General features: G+C 48.0%; 2 protein-coding genes across 5 annotated transcripts in view; one reads left to right on the top strand and one right to left on the bottom strand.

The window, feature by feature from the left end:
* The window catches only part of SNAP23 (synaptosome associated protein 23), a 47,724-nt gene extending 45,029 nt beyond the window's left edge, over nucleotides 1-2,695 (bottom strand). Inside the window, exon 1 of one of the 2 annotated variants that reach the window (XM_006135398.5) lies at nucleotides 2,536-2,695. The gene's annotated coding sequence lies outside the window, so the exon portion shown is untranslated. The remainder of the gene's footprint in view (nucleotides 1-2,535) is intronic. The other variant, XM_014579666.4, reaches the window with a different exon arrangement.
* A 2,195-nt stretch (nucleotides 2,696-4,890) lies between these two features.
* Nucleotides 4,891-12,376, top strand: part of ZNF106 (zinc finger protein 106) — an 82,687-nt gene continuing 75,201 nt past the window's right edge. The window contains exon 1 of one of the 3 annotated variants that reach the window (XM_075927230.2): nucleotides 4,891-5,064. The gene's annotated coding sequence lies outside the window, so the exon portion shown is untranslated. The remainder of the gene's footprint in view (nucleotides 5,065-12,376) is intronic. The other 2 variants (XM_075927229.2, XM_075927231.2) reach the window with 2 other exon arrangements.

Here is a 12,376-nt window from a genome sequence, read left to right as displayed (position 1 = left end):
GCACACGAGGCTTCCCTGTGTGTGTGTGTGGAGGGGGGAGAGTTGGACCAGGAGGAGGCACGCACTGGCTTCCGGGGGGGGGGGGGGGGGGGGGGGGGGGGGGGGAGGAGAGTGGCGAGAAGAATCCTGGGAGGAGGCAGATGCAGGGGACTCTCTGCCTCCACTGCCCCCCCCCCGCCCCGTCCCCACTCCCCTGTCCACAGCTACAGAACTCTGTCCCCACTCCCCGAACTCTGTCCTCATTCCCATCCCGAGCCACAGAACTCTGTCCCCACTGGCACCCTGTCCCCTGCCAAAGCACCCACCTGCACCCTTCCCCAATACTATATCCCCTGTTCCCACCAACACAGTTGGGGCCACATTAGTGAAGCTTGAGGGGGACGGGGTGGAGGAGGGTTTTTTTTGCATCTCACTTGTGTGGCCCCAACTGACTTTTCTTGGGTCAGTGACCCCGGACTCAAGACAGGTTCCCTGCCCTTCTCAGAAATAAAGACAATGCAAAAAACTTTGTTTGACACAGTAGTTTATTTAAAAATGAAGCAAGGCCAACAAACCCCAAATTGGAGCCAAGCCCCCATCTGGCCACAGCATCATAACACTCCTACACTCTCCTTTCCCTCAGACCTGAGCCTATCATACACCAGAACCCCCTGCCCTGAGCTCCTCACATACCCAAACCCAAATTCCTGGATGTGAGGGTTCAGAAATCTGTGGCTTGCTTAGTACCCTAACCCTACATCTGACCCCAACACTGCCCAGCCTGGCACCCTCTCCCAGAGCCAGTGTTCCCTTATCCACCTTCTCCTGCATCCAGATTTCCTCCCAGAGCTTGCACACCTCACCCCTTCCCACACCCAAATCCCTCATCCCCACCCCAGAGCCTACATATCCTGTCTCAACCCAGCAAGATTATGGCTAGACTGCAGGAGTTTTTCAGGATTCTGGAGATAGCCCAGAAAAATTCTTCTGCATTTGTTCTTCCACTTCTTTTAGTGGAAGAGCAAACATGATCTTTCGGTCACCTCTATATTCCTCTCTCCACAAGGAATAAGGGGGCTTCCAAAAGAAGTTTTTTTTGACATTTGGTCCAGTCTAGACAGGCCAAATGTTGGAAAAACCTCTTCCTACAGAAGAATTGGGGAAAAAAGCAGCAGTATAAGGGCTGGGGATAACAAGTGATGGAGAGAAGGAGAATACAGAGGGCAGAGCTTCAAAGAAGGGGCAGGGCTGTAGATCTTGGCTTGTTCTGTCATTTAAAAAGTGACCTTGGGTGTGAAAAGTTTGGAGACCACTGGTCTAGACCATCCCTGATAGACATTTATCTAACCTACTCTTAAATATATCCAGAGATGGAAATTCCACAACCTCCCTGGGCAATTTATTCCAGTGCTTAACTACCCCTGACAGTTAGGAACTTTTTCCTAATGTCCAACCTAAACCTCCCTTGCTGCAGTTTAAGCCCACTGCTTCTTGCCCTATCCTCAGAGACCAAGGAGAACAATGTCTCCCTCCTCCTCGTGACACCCTTGTAGATGCTTGAAAACTGCTATCATGTTCCCTCTCAGTCGTCCCTTTTCTAAAAGAAACAAGCCAAATTCTTTCAGTCTTCCCTCATAGCTCACATTCTCTAGACCTTTTATGATTCTTGTTGCTCTTCTCTGGACCTTCTCCAATTTCTCCACATCTTTCTTGAAATGTGATGCCCAGAACTGGCACAATACTCCAGTTGAGGCCTAATCAGCGCAGAGTAGAGCAGAAGAATGGCTTCTCCTGTTCTGCTCACAACACTCCCGTCAATGCAGGGACTCCCAACCTGGGGTACGCATACGATACGAGAAGCTTGTCAAGGGTGTGCGGGGAATATTTGGTAAATAACTAGATTATCCTAATTGAAATATTCCAAAAGTAGCAGTGTTAGTGAAAAAAGTTGTGGATTCTAGAGTCTAGAATTTATTTCTTTTCATATTGAATAGGGGGTACGGGAAGGTTTACTAAAAGCCAAGGGGGGGTTCGAGGACCGGAAAAGTTGGGAACCCCTGCATTAATGCATCCCAGAATTGTGCTTGCTTTTTTTTCCATTGCAAAAAACACTGGAATATTACCAAACACTAGAGACCAAAAAACCCATATATCATCACACAAGGCTATCTTTATGCGGCTGCATGGGGCACTACTAAGTTTGGGGCACCAGTGCTCTATGCCGCGTTTATCAAGTAGGTAAGACGGGCAGTGTTGGCCCCGGCGGCCCCATCCCCTGGTCCCCATCAGCGCCAGCTGCTCACCCACTGCACCTCAGAGGGGCCAGTAGTGGTGTCACCCCCGCTCCCGCCGGGATCCCGCACTAGGGCCGGACGCGCGCAGAGGGAGCCAGCCCGGGGGCGAGGGGGGGGGGCAAGAGCGCTCTCCAGCCTAGCCCAGAGCACCTCACCAGGACTCCGCGCCGCGCCGCGCCACCCCACCCCGCCTAGGGCAGGACAACACAGGCCGCCCCGCTCCGACCGGGCGCCACACCCGGAGGTTTCCGCCTTTTCCCACCTGCAGCTGGCGCCTCTCACAGCCACCGCCAAGTCCGGACCGCGAGCGGAGCCGTCGCTTTAATGCTCCATACTGAGTCTCGTCGCACCAGCAACACCTGCCCGGCAGGCAGAGCCACCGACCCCGCCCGCCCCACCGGAACTGGAACCGGAACTCAGCACCGCCCACCTGCCGGCAAACCAGGAAGAGCCACATTCAACATGGTGGAGAGAAAGGCACCTCGTGGGCCACACTCAGCATGGCGGCTGGCCCCATTGTCGCGACCGCCACCCAGCAGAGCGAGAAAAGAGCGAGCCGCGCGGACTCGCACAATCAACATGGCGGAGAGCGGAGGTCAGTCGACCTAAGCCGGAACACCGAGCTAGCTCCGAGCATGCGCGCTGACTGTCAGTCTCTTTCCTGCTCTCAGCAAGCGGGGCCGGGTCTGCAGCAGCGACCTTTGTTCTTCCCCAGCGATGCGGGATCCTGCTTGTCTCCTGCTCTTGGATGTTGACGCTGGGTTTCTGAAATATTTTTGTTTGTCTTATGAGCCTTGTCGTGCCTCTTGTCTCAGCTTCAGTCCCAGTGCTAGTCCCCAGCCTGGGCAGGCAGGAAGCCTGTAGGGTGATTTTTCACTCGTTTGTAAGGACTTCTCTTGATTGGTGTCTAACATGTCAAGTCCTACATGTAAAAACCATAATTATTTTGTCTTGTTTTTCAATTTGCGCTGGTTAGGCCTCAGTTGGAGTATTGTGTCCAGTTCTGGGCACATTTCAAGAAAGATGTGGAGAAATTGGAGGGGGTCCAGAGAAGAGCAACAAGAATGATTAAAGGTCTAGAGAACATGACCTGTGAAGGAAGGCTGAAAGAACTGGGTTTATTTAGTTTAGAAAAGAGAAGACTGAGGGGGGGACATGATAGCCATTTTCAGGTACCTAAAAGGGTGTCATGAGGAGGGAGAAAACTTGTTCATCTTGGCCTCTGAGGATAGAACAAGCAGCAATAGGCTTAAACTGCAGCAAGGGAGGTTTAGGTTGGACATTAGGAAAAAGTTCCTAACTGCCAAGGTAGTTAAGCACTGGAATAAATTGCCCAGGGAGGTTGTGGAATCTCCGTCTCTGGATATATTTAAGAGTAGGTTAGATAAATGTCTATCAGGGATAGTCTAGACAGTATTTGGTCCTGCCATGGAGGCAGGGAGTGGACTCGATGACCTCTCAAGGTCCCTTCCAGTCGTAGTATTCTATGATTCTATGATTTTGTATGTGTGTGAATTTCCCCAGAATATGTAAGGGAGATCAGGAAATGTACCAAAGTTTCTGAAACTGCAGACTAGAATCAATAACACGACCTCAAGTGTACATATAGTGAATGATAACACTTCCCCTTCCCCAATATAGGGGCAAATGTTAATGCCTTTATTCATGTTGAAAAATCTCTGTATCATATCAGTAGCTGTTTGCAATGTCCCTGTAGCCCTACTGGTCCCAAGATATGAGAGAGACAGGGTGGATATGGGTAGTATCTCTTATTGATCAATGTTGCTGCATGGTGCTGTGATGGACCACAGCAATTTCTGCTTCCAAAAAACTACAGTTGTCAAAAGGCAATTGCCAGTTGCTGCCCTGAGCCACAGAAACTACCATTTCCCTCTGCTTTCCTTTCAGATGAGCGAACCAAGCTTTTGAACTGATCTCTTTTTCAGTTTTATCAGTAAGACTAGTCTCAGAGTAACACACCACTTATCCTGTAAGGGTAGTGAAATAGGCCCATAATGGGAAAGAGGAATAGACAGAAAGAAAAACTACATTTGCTGGGGATGGGAAGTTACTGTTCAGAGCCAAGGAACAGATAGTATTCTATTCTATAGCAGTGTAAGGTCTACATTTAAATAGCAGTTATTCTCTTATTAGCTACTCATTAGGATTGTGTTGATTCCCAGACTAGTTGAGTCCAAGAGTCCCTCAGCAGAATATAGTCGTAAAGTAGACTGTGATGACCTAGTAAGCATATGATGCCCCTTTTTCTGATGTTGAGTTCTCCCATGATCGCCTCAGCAAAGTCTCCATGGCTTCCGGCTACTGAGCTGTTCTGCTTGTTAGTGATTTACAAGGCAAACGCCTCAGGGCTGCAGCCTTTTCCCATGCTCTGCAAAGTGCCAAGTACACGTATCGCACCATATAAAGTGCACCAGGACCCCATCCGGTCCTGTGTGATCAGCGTTGCTGCTGGCGGGCGGCAGGGTGCCGCGATGGACCACAGCAATTTCCGCTCCCAAAAAACTACAATAGCCAACAGGCCAAGCGCGGCCCTGATCCGCAGAAACGGCCGTTTCCCAGCGTGCAGGCCGTGTGCCGCGCTCGCGGATTGGCTGCGGGAGCGCACGCTCCCCTGGTCCTGCGCCGCGCTTCCCTCTCGGGTCGCGCTTCTCAGCCGTTTTCCTGGGGGAGCCGCGGCCGGCCCCGGGTAGGCAGCGGGGCCTGCTCGGTTCGAGCCGCGTGATGGGCGGCGGGGCTGCAGCGCTGTCGTGGGACCAGGAGGACGCGGCCTGTGAGTAAAGTCCTGGCGGGCAGGGGCTCGGCGCCTGGAGATGCTGCTCCCTTGGAGGGGGTGGGGATCGGTAATGGCTCAGGAATGTGTGTGGGGTGGGGAGCGGGTGCAGAGGCGGCGGGGCAGGGGGTGTCGGGGGAGACAGGCCGGGGGGAGGGGGTGACAGTGGGCCGTGGCTAGGAAGGCGGCGCGGGATGGCTCTTGCAGTATAGTGTGTGTGTTTTTTCTAACGCCGTTGCTCTTGATCTTTTGCCATTGGGTTGTGCAGAATTTCTCCAGCATCAAAGCAAACGCCTATTTACAGATCTTTAACTCCTCCCCGACCGCTATACTGGTATCTGAACTGTGCCGGTAGTAGCTGCCCTGCTTTATGCCCATACTCACTCTGTCACTCAGGTATGGTAGCACATCTGAAAACAGGGGTGAACTTGCATCTAAATATATCCAGTGTGTGAGGTTGGTGAAGGGTACATGTAGGTGAAAATGTTAATTTGGTCTTGTAATATGCCAAAATATCAGACACACGTTTTGGAAGATGATGCATTTTAAAGTAAGCACCTATGCTTCTAAAAAGCAACGAGTCTTGTGGCACATTATAGACCAATGTTTCCCAATTTTATTTGGCCACAGAACTCTTTTAAACTTGAAAGAATTTTGCAGAACCCCGAATAACAGTCTAATATATGGAGCTGAAAAAGTAGACCACAAATAAGTAAGGAAAATAATAAACAAATGCTAAACAAGGTCACGAGATCAACATTTAGTTTAATTGCACATATCTAAAAAGAAAACTCATATAATATTAATTTTTTTAATAAAAAATGTTGTTGTAATGGAATTTTCTCATGGAACCCTTATTTTCACTTCATGGAACTCCTGGGTTCCATGAAATACCATTAGGGAAACACTGTTACAGGCAGTCCCCGAGTTACGCGGATCCGACTTACGTTGGATCCGCAGTTACGAACGGGTCCCTCCCTCTCCCTGGTCTCCAGCAGACCAGGGAGAGGAAGCAAAGCGGCGGAACATGCGGGCAGCGGACAGCACAGACGCGTCTGGGCTGTCCGCTGCCCGCGTGTTCCGCCGCTTTGCTCCCCGTCCCCCTGGTCTGCAGACCAGGGGGACGGGGAGCAAAGCAGAGCAAAGCTGCGGAGCCTGGGGTTCTTAAGTTGAATCTGTATGTAAGTCAGAACTGGCATCCAGATTCAGCCGCTGTTGAAACTGATCAGTTTCAGCAGCGGCTGAATCTGGATGCCAGTTCCGACTTACATACAGATTCAACTTAAGAACAAACCTACAGTCCCTATCTTGTACATAACCCGGGGACTGCCTGTATAGCCTAGTATCAGAGGGGTAGCTGTGTTGGTCTGGATCCGCAAAAGCGACAAGGAGTCCTGTGGCACCTTATAGTCTAACACAGGGGTCTCCAAACTACGGCCCGCGGGCCGGATGCGGCCCGCGAGGCCCTCTCATCCAGCTCGTGGAGACCGTCCCTGGGGCGCCGCCGAACGGGCCCTTCTTGCCGCGGTGGGGGGGCCCTGTCAGGGGTGTGCGGCGTGTACTCACGCCGCGCCGGGGCAGGAGAAGCGGGCCGCTCCGCTGACAAGCGGCCGCGCGGCAGCAAAGGGGGCGGGGGTTAGCACGGGCGGCGTTCCCCTGCCCAGACTGACAGGGCAGCCGGCCAATCAGGGGCAGGATGGGCGGTGGTGGTAACGCCTGCCCGGCGACGTGCGGGGGAACGTGAACCCCGGCGGGAACTTTAAAAAGGTGACCCCTGATTTAAATCAATATTAAATTCTTTCAGATCTCTCCTAAAACACCAGATCTAGTGCCTAAAATCAGCTTCTAGGTGAGGAAAAACGTTAATTTTTAATGCTTCATTTGTCCCTTGCTCCTTTTAAGTATTTTTCTCACTCTCTGGATTTCTTCTCGCTGGCCTGAAGGGTGAGTTTTCCCCAGTGCATTAATGCAGTGCCCCATAGCATGTGCCTGGCATGCTGCGAATTTGTTTTTGGAACAAGTACAGGCCAACAACTTGACGCACTTTCAGCAGTGCAAGGTCTTCATGGCTGAAGCAACAGCTGAGTTCCCCACGTCTGAAATATGTGAAGAACAATTTGAGAACAAACTTGTCCGATGATAATCTCAGGTCACTGTTGATGTTAGGGACAACAAATCTAAAGCCAGAAATGTCTGCTATTTTGGCATCCAGGAAACAATTTCACCATTCACACTAATACAGGTGTTCATGTGTAGTGTATCAATGTGTTATTAAATAATAACTGAATAAAATAATATTAAATAAATAATTAAAAACAACATCCATGTTTTGATTGTTTTTTATTTGGACCTCAAGTGTGTAGTCGGCCCCCGAACTGCTGTTTGATAGTTAATGCGGCCCTCGGGCTGAAAAGTTTGGAGACCCCTGGTCTAACAGATGTATTGGAGCATAAGCTTTCATGGGCAAAGACCCACTTCATCAGCTGCATGTAGTAGAAATTTCCAGAGGCAGGTATAAATATAAGAATAAAGCTAGAGATAACTAGGTTAATTCAGTCAGGGAGGATGAGGCCCACTTCTAGCAGCTGATGTGGAGGTGTGAACACCAAGAGGAGAAACTGCTTTTGTAGTTGGCTAGCCGTTCAATCTTTGTTTAATCCTAAAATGATGGTGTCAAATTTTCAGATAAACTGTAGCTCAGCAGTTTCTCTTTGAAGTCTGGTCTTGACGTTTTTTTTGCTGCAGGATGGCTACCATAGACTAACACATTTGAGTGTACATTTTCCTGGGCAAAGACACACTTTGTCAGATGCATTGGAGTGGAAATTACAGAAGCAGGTATAAATATACTAGCACATGAAAAGAAGGGAGTTAGTTACCTTATCAAGTGAAGGACCAGTATTAACTAGGCCAATTCTGTCAGAGTAGATGGGACCAACTATCAATAGTTGAGGAGGAGATGTGACTACCACTAGAGGGAAAATTGCTTTTGTAGTGAGCCATTCCCTGGTCCTAATCAAACCCAGAGGAATAGTGTTAAGCTTGCAAATAAATTGCAGATCTACAGTTTCTCTGTCACACTCCATCTCTGTGTCCTTTTATTTTTCTTTTTTTCTCTTGCTTTCTTTTTTCCTCTTCATCTGAGGAAGTGAGTTGTAGCTTACGAAACCTTATGCTCTAATAACCTAATTCATTTGTTAGTGGTTAGGTCTTATGATGGTGTCGCTTGAGTAGATATGCAGGCAGAACTGGCAATGGGGTTTGTTGCAGGGGTTGGTTTCTGAGTTAGTATTTCTGTGATGTGGTGTGTGGGTAGCTGGTGAGTATTTGCTTCATGTTGGGGGTCTGTCTGTGAGGATTGGCCTGCTTTCCAAGGTCTGTGAGAGTGAGGCATCATTTTGCAGGATATGTTGTATGTAGATCATTGATGAGGATTCAGCTGGGGGTTGTAAGAGATGGCAGGTGATAATCCTGTGGTTTTCCTTGTTGGGCCCATCTTGTAGTAGTTGGCTTTTGGTTAGTCATCTCACCCTGTCAATCTGTTTCCTCACTTTCTCAGGTGGATACTGTAATTTTAAGAGTGCTTGATGAAGATTTTGTAGGTGTTCATATCTCTCTGAGACATTTGAACACATTAACCCACAACAATTTTCTTTTAAAAAAAAAGTTACATGAGTTGTTCACATTTCGGTTATGAACCATTCCAAATATTTCTGAATTTCAACTTCCAAAATAAATGAGCTCTGCATAACTGTCATAAATCCTTTAATAAATATAGTTTTGAAAGTAATTGTAACTCCATTTATTCTCTTGCTAACTTGGCTCCTTTTGTTTATTGAAATTTTATATGAGATACTATTTCCCTCAGAGGAGGTCTAGGATTTGTGGTCTTCATTGAACAGATATGTTCTAAGAAGTGATCTCCAACCTTTTTAACCACAAGATCACTTTTTCAATTTGAGTGCAACATAAGATCTACCTCAAACCCAAATACCCTTGCCTCACTTCCTTCCTGCCCCTTTGTTGAGACCCTGGCCCTGCTCCACCCCTTCTCTGAGGCCTCACCCGTCTCATGCTATCCCCCTTCCTTCATCATTCTTATTCACTTACACCAGGCTGGGGTAGAGGATTGGGGTGTAGGCTCTGCTCTTGGGCCAAGGAGTTCAGAGTGTGGGAGGGGCTGTGGTCTTAGTCCAGGGTGGGAGATTGGTGTCCGGGAAGGTTTCAGGGTGCAAGCTCTGGGAAGGAGTTTGGATGCAGGGGGACTCACGTCTGGGGTAGGAGGTTGGGTGTAGGAGGTGGTTCAGGGCTGGGACGGATTCAGGAAGCAGGCTCTGCCGGGGCATTATTTAACTGAGATGGCTTCCGGGTGGTGGAGCAGTGGAGTTAAGACAGGTTTACTCCTGCTCTGGCCCTGCACCACTCCTGAAAGCAGCTGGTATGTACAGCAATGGCACCATGTGCTGCCCCTCGTCTACAGGCACTAAGCCCACAGCATCTACTGGCCACAGTTCCCCATTATTGATCAATGAGAGCTGGAGGGGTGGTGTCTGCAAGTGAGAACAGCATGTAGAGACCCCCTGCTCTGCCTTTTTCAAGGGCTACAGGGATATGCCAGCCATGTCCAGGAACAAATACTACCACAGCGATAACTACTCCAGCCATGACAGGCTAGAGGCATTTGAGAACTCATTACTCAAAGAATTAAATGTAAGCGTAAGAAATGAAAATTATGAAATGCATGGACCAGTCAAAACCCAAAAATAACACACTTTGCAAGCAGTGCAAAAAGTAACAACCACCCCCCATGTATGTGTTGGGTTGGAAGAAGAGTGAAGGTCAGTGTGTGTTTGTGAGAATGACAGACACACATACAGTGTGTGTGTGACAGATTTGCATTGCCAAACTCCCTCCATCTCCTCTCTGTGTGAAGATAGGGTAAAGAAGTGGGTGTACTGGGGACACCCTGACATCAGTGTCACCCTCTCTACTTCCTCCCATGCCCTGCACAGCAAGCAGGAGGCTCCCAGGAGGGCAGTTCCAAGGCAGAGGCAGGAGCAGCATTACAGTGGGTGGAGGGGCAATTGAAGAACCAGTGCTTGAGAGCTTCCTGGCCAAACCAGTCAGGGTCACCTGTCAGAAGCTCCAAGATCTACCAGTAGATCCCGATCTACTGGTTGATGATCGCTGTTCTAAGAAAAGGATTGCAGTGTGATACATGCTGTTCTGAAAAGGATTCTGGGCCCCCCTTTTTGGATCTTTTTATCATGTTTTCTTTCTGCTACTCTTTTGAATCCCTCTGGCAAATACCAACACAACTGATTGTTCAGGTAAATTCTTAGGGTATGCCCATACTGCAAAAAAAACAAAGCCCCAAAACCTGTGGCAGTGAATCTGGGTCAGCTGACTTGGGTGTGTACTATGGGACTAAAGGTAGCAGTGTAGTACACCAGGCCCCTGACTTGCAACCTCCTAAGTTCTGATCCCCCGCACTTAAAACCATTTTTGTAAGTGCGGAAGGGGCCAAAAAACCCCTACTTATGTGTTCGGCCCGCATTTTCGACAGCGTACGGTGCCTATCATAAATGAGGGTTCGAGTTATGACACCCCCGACTTGCAACACTTCCCCGGGAACTGATCGCATCTCAAGCTGGGGGCCTCCTGTGTTCTTCTTTGCACTAGAATTTGGGCTCTAAAACCCAGTAAGTTGGTTGATCTCAGAGCCTGGGCTTTGGTCCAGCAGGAATTTTTACATGAATATGTTTATCCCCATAATTCAAACACAAGTTAGTTGGCCTGGGCTTACCTAAGTGTGTGCTTGTCAGCTTGGGACCTCAATTTGCTGGTACTGTTAGATTTCATTTTTTAAAAAAACACCTTTGCTTTTAGTCTCACTACTATTTACTTAATAAAACTTAGCACTGTTGAAGTGATTGCTTCTGGCTTGTCAGCCCTGGATATGGAATAATTGGGGATGTTGGTGTCTAGTCGACTAATTGATAAGCAGGAGCTTATTGATTAGCACTATCAACTAGTCACCCCCCCCCCCCCCCCCCCCCCCCGCGCCGCTACAGCTCTGTATTGTAAAGCCTAGGGAAGCCTGCGTGTGAAGTTCCTAACTCCGCAGGTGTCTTTTCATTCATCAGGCACGTGTGTGTATCTCTTTCCCCCCCTCTCCCCCACCTGCAGCTCTGCTCTGCGGCTGCCTTTTCATTCAACACCCCACCCCCACCCTGCGGCTCTACATTGTGAAGCCCAGGGAAGCCTTCGCACAAAGTCACTAACTTGGCCCCCGCTCCACGTGTGTCTTCATTCATCACACTTCATGCACAAATCTATGTGCGTCAGTTGAACATGATGTTTTGTTATTGCTCAGGTCCTTAAGTCAATTTTTGGAAAATTAAATGAAAGTATACATAATTTAAATGATTGCTCTGGGGAGGGTCTAGACATACCCCAGGATAACTCAGTTTCCATGGCCTCTATGCTGAAACTGCTACCAGGATTGAAAGACAACTGCTTTAAGAATCATCATTTACCCACCTTCAGTATAGTCTAAGTTCATGTGTCAGATTTGATTAATAAGAGGTGTTCCAATCTCATCCTTCTAGTTCAGCATTTAAGACTCAATCGTACCATTGCCTGGTTGTAAGCTGGCATCCTGGTATCTGAGTCACTGTAAGCAAAATATATTTCACTTTATTGTCCATATTTCTCTTATGAGGCCACCAAACCTTTTCTTCATTTTTACAAGACTCCTGTATCCAGCACTGAAAATAATACTTAACACTTTATGTATTATTTTTCATGTTCAAAGTATTATACAGATGTTGATCTTAACTTACCTACTTCATAGGGAGATGGTAATCTCTGTTTAAAAGATTGGGAAACTGAGTCAGTTTACTGTGATTTTGTGTTTCGTTAACATTCCTTTGCTACATTGTATTCTTGGGCCAAATTTTAAATTTATAAGTCTTTTAGCATCAAATAGTTAGAAGTTTCTGTGATTAGCCACCAGATGGTGATACAGGGTTTCTCTTGGTTTTTATAGCCAGCCTTTAGCAGGACAACAGGATAATTATAGAAGCTCCTGCTACCTGGATTTATTTCCCTGCTCCACCACAGGTTTGCTTTGTGATTTTTTTTTTGGGGGGGGGGGGCAAATCACTTAGTCTCTATGCCTCAGTTCTTAACTAGTAAAATGGGTATAATAGTTCTTCCCTGCAAGGGGTTTTGTGAAGATAAATATAATACTAAAAAAATTTGAGGCTAGGATGCAAAGGGTGAAATAAAGATTTTTTTTTAACACTGC

The sequence above is a fragment of the Pelodiscus sinensis genome, chromosome 5 (assembly GCF_052426305.1).
Source record: "Pelodiscus sinensis isolate ZL-2025 chromosome 5, ASM5242630v1, whole genome shotgun sequence".
In the NCBI taxonomy this organism is placed as follows: domain Eukaryota; kingdom Metazoa; phylum Chordata; order Testudines; family Trionychidae; genus Pelodiscus; species Pelodiscus sinensis.
Note: the sequence above shows the minus strand (reverse complement) of the source record. Positions and strands in the feature narration are given on the sequence as shown.